Raw genomic sequence first — 19605 nt, 5'->3', positions numbered from 1 at the left:
TAATTGGCAGTATCATTGAATAGAATGTTTTTTAATTAATGACTAAATCTTTAAACTGTTTATTTCATTGAATAATGATTTTCAGATTGAAAACAGCCAATAACTGCAAAACTGTCCATCAACTAAAGTGGAAATATAAAAGACGTTGAGAAAACATAGATCAAATGAGTATGTACAAACAACTTTTGTTATGTTTCAATTGCTAAAAAAATGTATTATTTAGGCGTATGTAATTTGGATGTTTGTATCGCAATCTTATTTATTAAATGATTTATTAAAATGAAAATAAAAAGTGTTATTTAGTAGGAGAGTAAATAAAAATCTTTAATTTGATAACAAAATTATTTAAAGATTTAAAGAGATTTATAATTTAAATAATTTCATTAATATTTCGAAATGAATCAATTACTAAAAAATGTATTATTTAGGTGTAATATGTAATGTGCATGTTTATGTCACAGTCTTATTAATTATATGCAAAATTTAGTAGGAGAATAAAGAAAAACGTTCAATTTAAAAAATATGTATATTTATTTCATAGCTATTTTTTCTTACATAAACTTAGTATTTTACTTTCTATGATAACAAAATATACAAATATAATTAAATAAAATACAAAAAGAAGCTTAATAAAAACGCTTAAAACTAACTGGTAAACTTAAAGAAATTTGAGTAAAAAACAAAAAAAAAAGATTAGTTCCAAAAATAGCAAACAGGTAACAGTGCTGTAACCTTCCTCTATATACGTGAACAGCACAAATTCTCGTCAGTACGACTTGAGCCATGGAAGGGTGTCGGACGCTCCTAATATATCTTGTCTAGTCTGATATTTATCACTTTTATCCCATAGAATCATGATGTTGGGTTATGGTAAGGGAGATGGCGCTTCGACGGTCGGAGAACAACTGTTGACTAGATTAGAGAGGTAAACTGGAGTCACAGTAAAATAAGTAGTAACCAACGCAGGGAGAAAGAGTACGCAGTTATTCTTAACTTCCAAAGACACTACCTGAGAGAGAATAATGAAGCTAATATTCTACAAAAATAAGGAAACTTTAAGTGCAAAATTGGTTTTAAAACAAGTAAGTTCTTAATACTACATAAAATTGCATGTGCATGGCTGTAACACCTCCAAGTTCACTGGTTCTCTCTACTCAATATTTCTATGCAATATAAAGTATAAATGATAAGTCCCTTTTAGCTACAACTTATTACTCTTCGTATTGCTCCCCTTCCTCTGCAGGCTTTAAGTAAAATTATTAAATTAAGATGTTTAAAACAATATTTTCCCCATAGGTATTTGATAAATTATCAGATTATTTTATTAAGCTTATATATTAAAGTGATATGTTCGATTTGTCTTATATATGCTCAAGGGTAGTGTGCTAAATTACTTACTTTTGTCCTGGTTTACATTATGTAATACCAACCTGTAACGTAATATTAATTATGAGTTTGATTATGAAGCTTACTCAGATTAAATCTCCTTTACAACATTTCAACTTCTATGTGATATATATATATATATATGTTCAAAACTGGTTATTCTGTTGCAATGTTAATTGTTTATTTTGAAGTCTTGGGTCCCATATAGAGGACTGTTTTAGAGGCCATGCCTCAACTTCATCTTATGTAAAATGTAGCATGTTTTTCTCTCCACCAGTGCCTTTGCTCAAGGACCCTTCTGCCCTTCGCTGGCTATTCTTGATCATGGTCTTTTTTTACATCCAGCAGCACTTCCATATAAGTTGAGGTGAAAAACCTTTATTTTAAGTAACTGTCTTTATTTATTTCCTTACATGTTGAAAAATATAATATATCAAAACATTGGTATTTATACATGATGGTGATTTCAGCAATTCAGATGAAACATTAAATGGTTTCGTAGATAGGACTGATATGAAGTTACTAGCTCGGTATTTCGCTGGTAATGGTTTTTGACTATTTCGTAACAAGAATGAAGAGGGTAGTAGTGCCTACAAGGAGGAGTAGAAAGAGAAGTACTTGCTGGTGCAAGTGTCGTGTGAACAGGACCTTTCCTTTGGTATCGGCTTCATAAGGTAATTTGCTTATCTTTATCACTTTGCCCTTTAATTTTTCACTTTTACTTTAATATCCACCAAGCTCTTGTTACAATTTAATTACTTTTTCTTACCTATAATAATTACAAGGTGTTACGATCAAGTGGAATATTATTCAGTATTCAACAGAAATATTTGTTTTCGATAAATGTTTTTATGAATCGTCAAGTTTCGTGTGTGATGAGAGCATGATTGATACATTTCTCTTTGAAAATTGATATACACAAAAAATTCGAATGTAATAAATAATAGTAATTCATAATAGCCTCAGGTTTTTGTTGTTGTTGTACTTCGTATAATATTGCCAGAGTAAGAAAAAATAACAAAATGTGTATATATCATAAATTTTAGGGCTTGGGAAAGGTGTGAAATATATCGAAACTTTGGAATTTATACATGATGGTGATTTCGGCAATACGAAAAGGCTTCATGGAGAGGACTGATAAGAAGTTACTATCTGTATTTCGCTGGCAATGGTTTTTTGACTATTTCGTAACAAGACTGAAGAGGGTAGTAGTGCCTACAAGCAGGAGTAGATTGAGAAGTACTCGCTGGAGCAAGTTTTGTGTGAACAAGGCCTTTCCTTTTGTATACTTCATAAGGTATGTTGCTTTTGTATCTTTGTCACTTGTCTCTTTAATTTTTCACCTTTACCTTAATATATCCACCAAGCAATTCAATTACAATTACTATAAGTTTTAAAAGTAGATCGACCTAGCTTACACAATCTAACCCTGGACTTAATAGTTACTGTCAAATACAGAAACCAGAACGTTCCAGTGTAATTAGAAGAAAAATTAAAGATATTACTCATTTCGCATTTTTGAAATGATTTTGCTAACATAATTATTATTCAATTACTCGTTACAATTCAATTAATTTTTCTTACCCATAATAATTACTAGGTGTTACAATCAAGTGGAATGTTATTCAGTTTTAAACGGAAATATTTGTTTACGATAAATGTTTTTACGAATCGTCAAGTTTCGTGTGTGATGAAAATCAATAATGGGAAATTCAAATTTTGATATTTAGTTTAATGGCTCTTTTGGCGAATATCTGCCAATCTGACTGCAAATTTACTGAGTCTGATTTTTCGTATTTTCTCTTTAACAGCTTATATCATATTACTATGATCTAGAGCATGTTTCTTTTGAAAAACTGATAAAAATTAAAAACTCTCTGTAATAAATAAAAGACTGCTGTAGCAGCTGGTATGGAGCAATCTGTACTTTGACAGAAATCGTGGGGTACTACCTTTCCAATTGTTAACGAATTCAGTCTCCCCAATCAAAAATCTTTAGGAATATAGTGCATGCTCTTCGATTTGCATTGATCTTACCATTCATAATGACCTTAAAATCTTTTATCCTCCATCTGGCGAAACCTGTTTTCCCGATTTTATTTTATTATTTTGATGAAGCTCTTACACTCTTCTCTTACATTTTATAATACTTAACATGTATAATATTGAATTGCTTCATTATTATGTTGATGGAAATCTCTTATATTTAAAGAAAATTTCAATAGGTATGTTGTGACGAAAGAAATGCGCGAATGCTCTCAACAGAATTCGTTAGTGTAGCTCATTAGTACATCGACTAAACTAAGTAATGAATGTTATTTTTGAAGTATTATTAAGTGTTTAGATTGTGTAGGCTTTTAATCGCACTTGTAGGTTACACTGAGTAAATTCTTTTAGTTTTATTTCCTATTCGCATTGATCTTACCATTCATAATGATCTCAAAATCTTTTATCCTCCATCTAGCGGAATTCTTGTTATTGCAAAATTATTGTTATGTGCACAGCATTGTTTTAGTTTAATTACAATCACATTTATTTAATTTTATAAATAATAATTCATCAATAATTTCATCGAATAATGATTTTCAGATTGGAAACAGGCAATACTGTGAGCCAATAACTGCAAAACTGTCCAACAACTGAAGTGGAAATGGAAAAGAGGTTGAGAAAACATCGATCAAATGAGTATGTACAAACTTATGTATTAATCAATTACTGATAAATGTATTATTTAGGTATATGTAATTTGCATGATTGTGTGGCAATCTTATTTATTAAATTTTTTTTTTTCTATAAAATAGTAAATAGTAAAATAGCATGTGGGGAGAATTCACTCATTATGAGTTCAGGCGAAAATAAAAAGTATTATTTAGTAGGAGAATAAATAAAAATCTTTAATTAAAAAAAAAAAAATTTATTTGCATATCTATTTTGTTTATACATAGATTTTTTATTTTACAATATATTATACAAAGAAAATATACATATTAATCAATAAAATACAAAATAATTGCTTAAAAACGTTTAAATCTAACAGAAAAATTTAAAATAATGAATTTAGGTAAAATAGTTCCAAAAAAATCCGTCAGAGGGCGCCACTTATCAGACAGGTGAGTAAATAGTTCCAAAAGTGGCCACCAGGTAGCAGTGGTGTAGCCTTCCCTATATATACGGCAGCAACACAAATTCTCGTCAGTACGACTTGAGTGATGCAGGGGGGTAGATCGCTCGTCGATCCAAACATATCTCTTATCTAGAGTCTAGTCTAACATCCATCACCTCTCTCTCAAAGAATCATGGTGGGGAGATGTTGTCGCTTCGACGGTTCTCCCCACCCTGCCCCACCCTTCCAACGAACTTAGTTATATAGCCTCCCAGAGCAAGATGGCGGCCAATAAACTCACCTGATAGGTAGCCTCCTAGATCGCTCCAGCTGGTCTGTTGCTCTTCCACACTCTCACGACCTGTCGGCCATTGTTTAACCTTCCCTCTAGGTTTCCTTTTTTACTTCTACCACTCCCTAGACTCTGTAACCTTCCTTTTAGGTTATCTTTTTTATTTTTACCTAGTTTTTCATCATTTTGAACTGTATTAATAAAAGATTATTAATTTTTTCGTTTTTTTTTTATATTATTTACCAGAATAAATACAAAAATAAATAAAATAATTTTTTAAGACTTTTTTATTCAGAAACAAACATATTTTTTTTAAAACATGCAATTTTTAATTGTCTTAAAATCATGCATATTACGTATAATAATTACTTACCTTTTTTTATAGATTCCTAACCAATGTTTGTTGACACATTCACGTTGGATTGGTGTTTTACGTCTTTATCGCTTGGCCTTCCATTGATGGATAATTTGCAGGCAGTACTCTTGGTATCACCAGTATTAATTCTGAAAATCAACATTAATTATTGTAATTCAAATAATTAAAAAGTAAGAAGTTTTCACCTAGTATTAAGAAAAACATCTATAACAATTTATGTATATTATAAAGATTAAATAAAGAGGACTGTAATTGAACTAAAGAATTGATTTTTTTTTTTTTAACCTAAATCTTTTCATTAGACGTTAATCAGCTTGTGACTAATTTAGTTGCGAATCGCGATTACGTTTTTACAGCTAAAAATAATAAAAATTTAATTCATCAATTAGATGTCAAGAATTTTTAAGTTTTAGTGGTTCTATCAAACGATAAAATCTTACTGACTGGTTCTGTAACCGGTCAGGAATAAAACAAATATTCCTGTTATGAGCTATAAAAACACTACGCATTGACTTACCTCTAAATACTCCTGATGCTTATTTGCGACTGGTCACTAATTGCACACGAATATTGTGCTGCCACAAAAGATTCGCTCGTTGGATTAGGTTTTATGGCAGATTTCCACTAGGAAAAGAAATTAAATCTTTAATTTAAAAAAAAAAAATTTATTTGCATATCTATTTTGTTAACAACTACTTTTCAGAATAGAATTCAGCAAATAAACATTAGGAAGTGCTTGATACACCAAACTGAATAGAAACTTTATTTTAAATCTCAAAAATATTAAAAAGAAATATCAGCAAATTATTTTTAGAGTAAATGACCAAAAACTCTCTTGAAATAAAAAAAGGAGCATTTCTCTCTTAAGGAAGGCCAGAAGGACTGCAAACGGACTATTGAAGCAGAACACATTAACAATGAAATTTCAAGATGCTCCATATTACAATAAAATTACCAGAAATGAAAATAGTTCAGTAGATGCACTAATAAGTATCACTAACGAACTCTAGTGGGAGCAACCACGAATTTCTCACGGCATAACCTAAGCATTTTATAACTTACGTATTGAAATTTTCTTTAAATATAAGAGTTTTCCTCATAATAATAATAATATACATGTTAAGTATTATAAAACATAATAATAAAGCAATTCTTCAATAATATACATGTTAAGTATTATAAAATGTAAGAGAAGAAGTGTAAGAGCTTCATCAAAACAATAAAATAAAATCGGGAAAACAGGATTTCGCCAGATAGAGGACATAACATTTTGAGGACATTATAAATGGTAAGATCAATGCGAACAGCAAATAAACATTAGGAAGTTCTTGATACCTTTTCATATTAATTAACACATTGAATGGGAAAATAAATAAAATCATTTTTTTTGGACTTTTTTAATCAGCAACAAAACAATTCCTTTTTTAACATGCAATTTTTATTTGTAATAACAACATGCATATTACGTGTAATAATTACATACCTTTTTTTATTATCGATTCCTTATCAATGTTTGTTGATGTATTTACATTGGATTCATGTTTTACGTCTTCTTCACTTGGGCTTCCATTAATGAACAATTTTACTGGCAGTACTCTGGTATCAACAGTATTGATTCTGAAAATCAACATTATTTATTGTAATTTAAATTAAATTAAAATCTTTAGTAAGTTTTACCTAGCATTAAGAAAAACATCTATAACAATTTACATAAATTGTATTGTGTATAATATACATTTGTATAAAGATTAAATAAACAAGATTAAACTAAAGAATTGATTTTTTTTTTTAAACCCTTGATCTTTTTATTCAATGATAATGAAATATTTTTGAGTAAGAAGACATTAATACAATCCAAGTTTTTGACCAGTTAACTGCGAAGGTAACTAACTTCATGTTCAACAAAAGTAACCATCGAAGCAAGTTCAATAGATTTTGTAACAGTTTTTAGATTATGTCCCGTGTACGTCTGTGATATTCAACTGATTAAATAAGGAAATATAACAGTATTTGATAATATTCAGTTTCGTTAGGTGAGAAATGTCGATAAATAGTAGAATGTAAAATATGAAGTCTAGGTAAAAACTAATAGTATGCAAATAAATATTTTTTTCTTTCAGAAATTTAAGAAATAAATAAAATATGAACGCAGAAATTTTAGTTTAAATCTTTTAAACAGATCAATCTTTTAGAACGTAGCATTGTAAAACATTAAATTATTTTAACATGAATTACTCCCTCCTACGTTGCAACGTTGTTTTAGTCAATGCGAACTGAAGAGCACATATTAATTTATAAGATTTTTGATGGGGGAGACTGAATCCGTTGTCAATTGGAAAGGTAGTACCCCACGATTTCTGTCAAGGTACAGATTGCTCCATACCAGCCTTTTATTTATTACACACAGTTTTTAGTTTTTTTATCAATTTTTCAAGAGAAATGTTTCAATACATGTTCTAGATCATAATAATATAATGAAAGTACGTTGATTACAGTAATTCGTAAATGCTGTTCAAGAGAAAACACGAAAAAGCGTATTCAGTAAATTTGCAGTTAGATTAACAGATTTTCGCCAAAAGGAGCCATTAAACTAAATATCAAAATTTGAATTTTACATTATTGATTTTCATCACACACGAAACTTGACGATTCGTAAAAACATTTATCGTAAACAAATATTTCCGTTGAAAACTGAATAACATTCTACTTGATCGTAACACCTAGTAATTATTATGGGTAAGAAAAATTAATTGAATTGTAACGAGTAATTGAATAATAATTATGTTAGCAAAATCATTTCAAAAATGCGAAATGAGTAATATCTTTAATTTTTCTTCTAATTACACTGGAACGTTCTGGTTTCTGTATTTGACAGTAACTATTAAGTCCAGGGTTAGATTGTGTAAGCTAGGTCGATCTACTTTTAAAGCTTATAGTAATTGTAATTGAATTGCTTGGTGGATATATTAAGGTAAAGGTGAAAAATTAAAGAGACAAGTGACAAAGATACAAAAGCAACATACCTTATGAAGTATACAAAAGGAAAGGCCTTGTTCACACAAAACTTGCTCCAGCGAGTACTTCTCAATCTACTCCTGCTTGTAGGCACTACTACCCTCTTCAGTCTTGTTACGAAATAGTCAAAAAACCATTGCCAGCGAAATACAGAGATAGTAACTTCTTATCAGTCCTCTCCATGAAGCCTTTTCGTATTGCCGAAATCACCATCATGTATAAATTCCAAAGTTTCGATATATTTCACACCTTTCCCAAGCCCTAAAATTTATGATATATACACATTTTGGAATACGTACATAGGTTACTTAATATCATTAAACAAGGTTCCTTTTTAATAAATCTATATCTGTTGATTTAATGACTCTTCAGTTACACTGTTAATGTAATGTAAGAAGTCCATTTCATGCACAGGTCTAAACTGTAATAATGTCCCCGCAATGCACAATAAAATTTGTAATTTTTAACCGAAGTAGAACGTATTTTTATTATACCCTTTATCGGTTCGGTCTTTCAACCATCTCAGAGGTAGAATAACCAGATTAGGGTATGGATTTCGACTTCTCTGCTTCTCCCAGGCCACAGTACACTTACTAACTGAGCAGTCTTAGGGAGGTTACGTGGTGTTATCCAAAATATTAACGAATTGTCAAACATTTGTAAAAATTATGAATTACAATAATTGAAATCTAGTATATGTTAAAAGGATTTTTTTTTTAAATAAAATTCTGTGCTAGTAATATTTTAGAACTGAAAAGTAGGAAATGTATTTTATACGAGAGAGGCGCGAGAATTTAAGTTTAAAATACGGACATTGTTGCATTTTCACTGCGAAATAACAATTGTTAAGTCAAATAAGAATGAATATGCGATTCTAATCATTTAAAAAATGCGTAAACTTTAAAGGAAAACTTTAAACAGCATAGAACATATAGTAAAAGCATAGTTAATAGACAAGAATACTTGAAGAACAGTTCCAAAGTTAAAAACGTACGTAGTATTACTGTGAACGTAGTAAATAATAGATAAGAATACCTGAAGAACAGTTCCACAGTTACAGAATCTAGTTTAGTTTATTATCAAAATAGAATGGACGCGAATTACCTCATAAATAAGGACGTACTTACTGGAAGTATAGAAGGATCGTTCAAAATAATGAAATGGGTTATAATAGCGGAAGACAACACGCCCCATCTGCCTATTTCAGACACTTGACTTAAATGTTGCAAAAAGTTTAGTTTTGAAGAAGTAGAAAAACCAATCACATTATATAATCAATTACTCTGAATATGCAGACTGTACCACACTAATGTTTATAACTTAATAATTCACTTCAGCAAACTAATTAAAAGCCCTAAGATAGTGAATCATTAAAAGTGTAAGTACGTAGTATTACTGTGAACGTAGTAAATAATAGATAAGAATACCTGAAGAACAGTTCCACAGTTACAGAATCTAGTTTAGTTTATTATCAAAATAGAATGGACGCGAATTACCTCATAAATAAGGACGTACTTACTGGAAGTATAGAAGGATTTTAAAAAAAAACGTAAATCCACGTTCATGTATCTCCTGGATAGTTTGAACTTAGGCAAAGCATTGCACTTACTAGGTATCTAATCTATTATTGTATACTTTTTAAAATTACATCCGTACACTTAAAATGCATCTACTATCAACTGTCTTGGAAACATGTCAATTTCATAAACACTTCTAATCACATAAACTCGTAATTAAAAATAAAAGTATACACAAAAAATGTTGCTTACCTGCAAGAAGTCCTTAACGCCGAGTAATGATGCAAAAACAAGTTTTTTAATTCCCCAGGAAGTTATCGCTTAATACAAATAGATAATACAATGAGTTTGTCTAAGGTATGTAAAGTTCTCACTGACTTAGTTACGGCAGCATCAACTAAAAACTATCAATCATAAATAAAACAGTGAATTTTAACCATGGAATTTTTTTTAGAGGAAAACTTTTTTTTTAAATACTGGCGATATAAAATGTTTATCAACATGAGTGAAGAACTTCTAATAAAATAAAACAAATTATTAGTGTTGCTACATGATAAAGTAAATATTTGGACAAAACCGAAAAACCTTTTTACCCCACTGTCTTACCGGACAGTCGTTAGGAGGTAATTTAATGTTAATTTTAATAGTTTATAAAGTACATGTTCATGCTACCTAGCGGTAATCACTAGAACTAGTTCCTATGTAATTACATATTATTAGTTTAAACTATTGCCGCTAGATAGCATTAGCATGATCTTAATACGTTTACTTTTTTCCATTCTTAATTTTAAAGTTAAGAACAGAATGTATAGAATTTCTAATAAGGTTGCCCAATTTCTTTAATTTATACATAAGGACTTCAATTTTTGTTTTTGTCTTTGATTTAAATAGAGCAAATACCAAAATAATATATTTTTAAATTCCACTCTCTTCACAAGCTATGTGTAATAGAACCAACTAATCTTATGAAATCATTTCAATAATTATGGGAGAATAATATTGGTAAAACAAGCGAGGAAAATTCTTAATAAATCTCCATAAGATGTATTAATATTTCACTATTTACAAGTAACGTATCTAAAATTTCCATAAGTAAATCAATAAAAACTAACGATTTTTATAAGAAGTGAAGATGTGGAGTAAAAGGTTGCCAACAAATCTAACGTTGTTCCTCTAGTTCCTCAGCCATGCTAATCCATTGTATCCATCAATCAACAGAAAGACTTCAATCTTCTGCAATTACTTTATGCTAATATGTAAATACATTGAAGGTGAAAATAGATTGGCTTAAAGGTGACTTAGTGCTTAAATGCACTGCTGTTAAAATTTTATCGAATGACAATATTACTTACTACTTACTAAAAACTTCACTCAGCTCGATACCGAAAATTTAAGTTTTACAATTAATTTTGTCTTACCATTACCGCAGGAAGTCTTCGCTGTATCTTTTTTTTAGGCAAAAATCTTCGATCGTATATCTTTGATTAACATCACTAGAATAACATATGAATAGTCCGACAACTTAGTTATGACACCTCAGATGCATTACTGCATTCGGCCTCCAAGTCTCCTTGGGGATGAAGCCTCTAAAGAGTCATAACTAAGTTGTAAGCCTAATTTAAAATTACAAAAAGCCTAAATCCACCCATAGAATTCAAGTCAGCTTACCTTCTATTGAACCAAAACTTTTGAAATTGAATTCTGTAAATAATGAATCCATACCTTCTCCATTACAAAATAAAGAAAAAAACTTTTTAGATGTATTATTTCATCGCAGCTTTGTGATGGCATGTTCCATTAATATCAAAGTCTGCAGCTCGATTCTAATTTCAAGCTAAAAGTTGAATAACCAACATCTAAACTCTATTTATTTCGATTTGAGCACTAAATTTGCTAAATTAGTTAATGGCAATTTAAAAAGCGTCATCATTAAATAAAATTACATTTTTGTATATTTTGTTTCCATTTAAATGATATAAACGTAAACTAGTTCCAGCATACCCGTTAAGATATGAGTCGAATTTTTACAACATTTCCAACTCTTTAATGCTCGTAATTAGATCTAAAATGTCATTTTTTTAGGTCCTGTTTTTGCATCACAAATTTGGGGTGTAATGCCTTGCTTGGGCAGGATAGTTCCTCATCAAATACTTCATCCTATCTGTTAACTTCTTCCTCTTGGTATCATCAAAAATATATCTGTATTTGGAAGATTCCGAAGTATTTTGAAAGTTGAAAAAATTGCAAGGAATCACTTCCGAGGATTTTAACCCTCTGAACTCCTGTAATAATTCAAAATCACAAATATTAGCTAAAATTAGTTTGAAGGATAACAAAATTGAGGATTAATTAACAAATATATATATATATATATATATATAAAAGAAGCAATAAAGAGGATAACATGCATTTCTAGAGGTAGATGCAATTCAAGCAAAATGGTTGAAGCACCCACGAATTTCTAAATTGACTTAAATGAAAGGTTCTGGAATGATTTGTATCCCTTTAAAGTCGTTTTACCTGTGCTGTCTAATTCTGCTTGATTAGTTTAATGTGTGCGTTAAAAATAATTTTTGAAACATTTTTAGGCTAATATTTAATTAATACAGATATCATATATCTATAATCTAATGTAATCATCACTTATCTACTCATAATTTAAAAAGAAAAAAAATTAACACTCGAATCTATAAATTTCAAATATTCAAATAGTCTACTTTTAAACTCTTTAAAACTTTAAGGGAGACAGCTCCTTTTTTTCGATTTTAATTAAATAAAATTGTGTAAAATACTAAATTTGTATATAATCTTCTTCCTTTTTTACTATTACATTAATAATAATACAAATTTGATAGAATATTTTCAATTTTAATTAAGAAAATGAACTTACCTTGCTACTGCGATGTTGACTGGACGTGACCATGAGTTAAAGTGGCTAGATGGCCGCCACGTACATACATATGGTTCTACATATGTGCTGCCTTACAAATATTAAAAATAATTTAATCAACTTACATTGAATTTCATAAAATTTTGAATTTTAAAAAATGTTTCTAAACATAAAATCTTTTTTGATTAATTAATTAATTTATTTATTAGGGGCTACTTTATGACGTGGATATTAATAGTTCCAACTAATTATTAAATTATATCATTATTTTTCCTTTTTTTCACTTTAATCAGACTAGTTTTTGCCTAAATTAATTTTTTGAATTGTGTTTTCAAGACGAAAATAGAAAGCTAGAACTTACGACTTCATTCTGGCGATTCTCGAAAATTGCCTCGATAGATTTATATTAAAATTGAAACTTTGGTTAAGTAATAAATTATCTTTAATATTTAATCAGTGATTGAACCGTATTTTAAGTTAATAAGAACACATCCAGAGTTGGACTTCCACTCCGAAAATCACTTCGGAATTACATCTCAGATAATAGTTTTCAATAAAAATAATAGAATATGATATGTTCAATAATTATACAAAGTTTAAATCAAATTGGTGTAGTAGTTTTCGAGAAACTATAAAACAAATCAGACAACCTTCGTGTCCATCAACCAAAAGAGAACAGGGTTGAAATTTTAGTAGGTATTTAATGATCTATCTTTAAAACGTACGTTAGATTGCAAATTAACGCAATTAAGTCAGAAGATTTCTTTAAAAATTCAAAGAAATCCTCAATTAAACAGTTCACCTTCAAAAAGTCAATGTCTGGTATGTTCATTCAATTCGTTTAATTTCTTTTGAGGTATTAATAGATTCTGTTCATCTAAATCAAAATTTTAGTATTAATTTAATGGAAATATACCAATGAAACTTACAATATATCATTTTCAAGGGAGATTTTGTTTATGGAATATTATAAGTTTCTTCTAGAAACATATCGTAAATCTATTTACAGTAAGTTCTTTCAATCCATTTCCTTTTATGTTACATAATAACTTTAAAAACCAATTTGAGAACCTATTTTTTCATACTTATAATATATGGCTGAAACCTATAAAGCAATACCTAAACGGTGGTTTACTCTAAAACATAACGTAGAACATGATTTCTTCAAAGAAAGGCTTTCCACTTTTCCAACAAATTATCTTTTGAAAATAACAATAATAAATACAGTAGTGATGCACATGCACTTAATCTTGAAGATCTGTTATACTTAACTTCTGTTTTCTCTTTTTATAAATCGTTCCCTGATGAAGGAAATAAACACATAATGAAAACCTACATAAATCTCAAAGTCACTAACACTTGAATTAAACAATTATAGTACTTTATTATTGTATACAAAGAATAACAACAGAAGAAAAGACTTTTCAATTGAAAAGAGTAAACTACGCAAAGGTTATAAACAGACAGTGTTATTCACTGTTATTAAACAAAAAAATCCAGAAAATCTATAAGAACAAAAACATTTTCTAAAAATGTAGTTTTTTCAAACTTTTTCCTCTAAATCTATTAAATCTGGTTTGGTGCAAAAAATTGCAGTTATAAAGGAAGGTTTGCCCTTTATTTTAAATAAAATTTATTAATTTTCTCTTTTACAAAAAAATAGAGACAAATTGTGAAAGTTGGGTGTTTTTTAACGTTACGTTTTTTCGGGCAGTTTTTGACCATCAACCCTTTACAATTGTCCTACCGGACAGTTTTAATGTCAAACGTGGGTTTTACACAAAGGGAAGCCAGAATTTGAAGTTAAAATTGCAAAATAAAGGGAAAAATAATGAATTTTCGTCTAGTTTGACTGGAAAGATTGTTATTTCTGCTTTATACATTTAATTACTAATCCAGAGATGGAATGTGCACACAGGGTAGCCCCAATTTGAAGTTATGATAGCAAAATTAATAGAAAAATAATGAATTCTCGTCTAGTTTGATTGGGAAAAATTGTGATTTCTTCTTAATACTTTTAATAACTAAGGCAAAACTGGATTTTACACACAGAGTAGCCTAAATTTGGAATTACCATTGCAAAATTAATGGTAGAATTTGTAATTCTTCTTTAGTTTTGAACAAATGAATGAGATTTCTACTTTAGTGATTTTATAAATAAGCCAGACGTAAATTGTATCCACACGATAGCCCGAATTTGTTGTTTTGATTGCAAAATGAATGGAAAAATGATGAATTCTCGTCTAGTTTGACTGGAAAGATTACGATTTCTGCTTTATACATTAATTACTAATCCAGAGATGGAATATACCCACACGATGGCCAAGAATTTGATGTTACCATATTAGTTCATGTACATAATTCGTAAAAAACTATTTCAAATAGTACAATCTTTGAGAAAGTCCAAGTATTGTCGTTTACGTTGTATTTTATACATTTTAGACATTTGATTTTTGAAAAGTGTAACAGTACACTTATTTATTTAAATATGGAATTATTTAATGAACGTTAGCCTACTCCCGGGAGTAGTTGCCCAGGGAGCACCTCTTGGAGGTAGAGATCAGTTTTCGCTCCCCAAAAACGTCTAACTACCGATTGTCGCAATAACAATAAGGTACAAGGATATCTTTCCTTATTAATCCGATGTACAAACTGTTTAAATCTAGATATTCATTTTATTTGAGAACGTTTTAAGATTTGCAGTTTTGAAGTGTAGTTAAGATAATTGTTATTGTAAGAGAAAATCGTGTATTAGTTCTTTTCCGTAATAGAATTTTAAATTGTAGCAGTGATTTAGTTGAAATTAATTGGATCAAACTCGTGGAAATCGAAGCAAAAATGTTATTTAGATTCGTTCACATGAACAGTTTAAAGAACTTAAGAAATTATTGAAACCTTACAATAAATAATTGTCAGAAGGTTTTATAAAAAATGAGTTTATATTTAAAAATTTTTCATTTAATTGTTTACAATTTATTTATTTATAAATATTATATAAACTTAAATTGCATTATTCTCTCCAACACTGTTTTTTTGCCAAAGTGGGGACACAGGATTGTAGAAATTTCCATCCATTTGTGCTAAAAATTTCTTGTGACGAAGTAAGGTTGTAGGTTATTGTGATTCTTAAATTGGTGATTTGGTCATGTTTTTGTTTTTTTGTGAGTAATATATTTAATTTCAATAGATATGCAATCAAGAGATAATCAATGCTACAGGCAGTTTCAGTCGTAAAACGTTTTTGAAATAGTGATTTTCTCCTTGTGATTGCTGTTTCCCAGTTTTATCATCTAGCAATCTATATTTACTTTTTACAACAGTAAGAAAGTGTGCCAATAGTTTTTGTTTGGTTTTTTGAAAACTTTTAAATCAAGTTGGACTAAATTTTTAAAATATCTGTAACTGAAAACGAGCATGGGTTCTCTTACTGCAATTCAAAGTTGACAAATTTTCTCATAAACGCTTAAAAATTCGCTTGAAGTCAATTTGGCATAACTTATTGTTACAATTCCATTTCATGATGACGAATCAGTTTTCTCCATTATATTTTATTCAGGTAACTCGGAATTATTTAAATATTTAGGCCATTATACTTAAAACTGTGAGGGCGAAAAAGTTATATTTTCAAGCAGCATATTTCATTATACTTATCTGTCTTCTTAAGATTAGATTCATTTAGATTCATCAATCATGATAAATTCAAATTAAGAATAATTTGTAGCAAATGAACGTAACTTAGATCCATTAAATTTCGCGTTCTGGTTCTGGAGACCTTGCTCGAACAAATGATTATAGCTTGGCCCTAAAAAGGAAAAATAGGGAAATGTGGTTGAGGGAAATGAGAAATTTATCCGAGAAAATAAAGCAAGTTGAGCTGGAGAGAGCAAGGGCTAGAGCAAGTCATTCAAATTTCAACAGTTATTACAGCCAAATATGCTTCTTGGGTTATTGTAACTATTTTTATAATGAAAATAATTTAGATTACTTAAAATGGATTTTTAAACTGAGGTGTGGACCTTGGAAGAAGGAAGATCATAGGAGATGCTCTTTGTGCAATCTCGGCCAGATGGAGGATCACTTCCACTTTATTGCCTTTTGCCCAGTTTTGGGATTTATAAGGAGAAAGTGGTTTGGTTTATCAAACCTCTCCACCCAGGGTACAGTTTGGACAGTTTTTAAGTGGAGGTGATTTTAAATCCTTGGTTGGCTACGCTCAGGAGGCTTGGATTTTTAGGGAAAGTTTGGTAAACTGGGGTTAGCTGTAGCCAAAGTTGTTGTGTGCTGGAATAAGAAATTATATTAAAAGAAATAATAAATAAATAAAATTAAATAATAAATTATATTCAAATTAATGATAATTTATTATTATGTTGTCAAATCTTGTAATAGGGCAATTTTATTCAGTTGTTAAAAAATAAATAAATAAATAAAATATAATACAAAAATAATAAAATAAAAATAAACTGTTGTATGTACAATGTTTTTCATGGACAGTAAAATGTAGTGTATAGAGAGCCCTTTCCTCCTTACAGTCTGAGGACTAAGCAGTAGAGATTATCTGAACTAAAATCTTTATGTAAATGTATTTTCAGATGCCAAATCTGTATTATTATTATTATTATTATTATTTTTACTGATTTAAGGCGCGACAACATCTTAGGTTATTGGCGCCTGGAGCTTTTTTCAGTGCACTGCCGGCCTCCGGACTGTGTTCTCTCGTTACAGACAACACTGTCCATCACTGCACAGTGAGCTGTAAGAAGCTCCAAGGAAGAGAAAATCTAAGGGTCAGCAATAATTATTATTATTATTTAATTTCTATGAAAAAATGGAAACCCTGTTTTAGTTATTCCTTTCTTCCTCTGTTATGATAAGGAAATAAAATTATTATATTTTTGGTAATCTCTTTCCAGGATTTTATTACAACATTGAAAGGACTATACACAACTAATGGATGAAACATGGTAAAATGTAAAATAAACATATTTCGAAAGGAATTTCAAAAATTAAAGTGGGTAGAACAAAATAGAAGTGGGCATGTTATTTTTTATTCTTTTATTGGAATTCAGAACTGCAACGATTGTTGCAACAAGCAAATATGGTACCTGATAATAAAAAATAAAAGAAAATCATGAGTGGAGAAGGCACCTAGTGGTGTCACTCCAGTAACGTGCTTTGCTATACTGCTCTCGCGACAAGAGTAGATCACGAGGCCATTTTCTCTTCAATCTCCTTTTTAGGATTGCCTGGTAATGTGAAGGAAGATAGGTGTTCAGTGACAGGGTTAGGATGAGCTGCTGTAGAGGAATGAAATTTGAGAAAACGAGTGTTAGCAAGATCTGTAATGAAAGGGATTTTGAGATCATTATGGATAGTGAGGTTAGATACATAGAACGGAGCGTTAAGAATTTTTCGAAGTATTTTTGGCTGTAATGTCTGGAGGCGTAGAGAGTTGGAACGCTTAGTCGATCCCCATACTTGAATGCCGTATGACCAAATAGGTCGCAATAACAGTAGATATAAGAGTCTTCTCTTATAAGAAGTTAAGTTTCGAACGTTTGTCAAGTAGTCTGGCGAGAAGTTTGTAGCGTTGGTTAGTTTCTTGTCTTTTCAGTCTAGTATGGAGATTCCATGCCAACCGTTTGTCTAGGTGCAGTCCAAGGTAGTGTACTTTGTCCACAGTTGATATAATGATAAGTTACAGTTTTTTCTAAGGTCGGTAGATTACGTCACGAGTGATATGGATCGAGGAATAAATTACCTATGCGATTCTATAAAACTGGCAGCTAATTATAAGCCAAATCCCAGGCAAGCAATAGTGAATAAGCAGAAATAGTTCGATAAGGAATGTTATGAGGCACGTCGTAAATCGCTTAAGCATTTAAGGAAATATTAAAAAACAAATCGAGTTGATGAGAAATGGTAACTGGGATACCTAACTACTGGGAAGTACACGTAGCTAGTTCATCGCGGCTGAAGGTTTCTTGCGGTTGTATAGAGTCTCAGAAATGGTGTACGCAGTCAGATATGCGCAGCTGCCAGAATACTCTCTAATCTATTGGACTACTGCTAACCTGAGTCATCATTCTCAAGAAATGTCCACTCAGAATACTTAAAGGAAGTGGTACTGGCTCTGTTAGCCTGCTCCAGAAAGCAGTTGTCCAGGGGGCACCTCGTGGAGGTAGAGCTCAGATTTCTGCCCCCCAAAATGCCATCCTGCCTTTAATATCGTATTCCAACTGGTTTTTATCCTCTATTAAGCAGGCGTAGTAGCAAATCTCATTATCAATGGAGTTGCATTACCTGCGATGTTCAGAGGGGGAGAGAGAAAACCAGCTTTGGACCCGTTAGGGAATACGATTATACGGAGTTTGGGTAGGGTAATGGACAAATAGCAGGAATGGCAGAATACTGGATACGCTATTTGTGAAGAAGCGCCCTGGGGAAAAAATCGTTTTAGAAGTATACTTGGGCTCGTTTAAGCAATAGACAACAAACCAAGCGATAAATAGGAGATAGCCAATAAAATATGAATCCTGTATAAACTAAAAAATGTAGTATGGACCTGATGGAGTTAACCTAAGATTAAATAAGACGCACATCCTATATATATTAACGGAAAAGTGTTTTAACTACCTGACGGTGAAACACGAATATACCAAGATAGATATACTCTAAATAAAGTAAAATAGATAACTTATCTTGGAAGAAACCGCACAAACAATGTGATACCAAAACTAGCTGGTTAGCTAGAGAGGTAAACAGAGCTACTACGCGAACGATTGAGGGCCCTTACTCATGAATTGCCTCGGAAAGTGACCTGTTAAATCTGGTGCTGGATGAATTTAAGACAAATCTAGCAGTTACATCTCATAGTGAAATATTAGAGCATTAATGCTCCACTCATATGCACTAAAGTTCAACTAGTTTGCACTTATGTTACAATTAGTGTGTCTTCTAATCGTCTAATCTTCATCAATGTGCATTACACTTCCACTAATGTGCACTAGTATTCTACTAATATGC

General features: G+C 30.5%; 1 protein-coding gene across 16 annotated transcripts in view; it reads left to right on the top strand.

Moving 5' to 3' along the window:
• Positions 1 to 19605, top strand: part of LOC141454477 (uncharacterized) — a 185317-nt gene that overhangs the window by 9377 nt on the left and 156335 nt on the right. For 11 of the 16 annotated variants that reach the window (XR_012458732.1, XR_012458731.1, XR_012458733.1 and 8 more), the window contains 2 exons: positions 86 to 168; positions 851 to 2060. The gene's annotated coding sequence lies outside the window, so the exon portion shown is untranslated. Of the gene's footprint in view, positions 1 to 85; positions 530 to 850; positions 2061 to 19605 lie in introns of those variants that run through there. The other 5 variants (XM_074128730.1, XM_074128732.1, XM_074128733.1 and 2 more) reach the window with 5 other exon arrangements.

The sequence above is a fragment of the Rhodnius prolixus genome, unplaced genomic scaffold (assembly GCF_049639745.1).
Source record: "Rhodnius prolixus isolate KJV_2025 unplaced genomic scaffold, Rpr scaffold_9, whole genome shotgun sequence".
Lineage (NCBI taxonomy): Eukaryota > Metazoa > Arthropoda > Insecta > Hemiptera > Reduviidae > Rhodnius > Rhodnius prolixus.
This window is presented reverse-complemented; position numbering and strand designations above follow the sequence as displayed.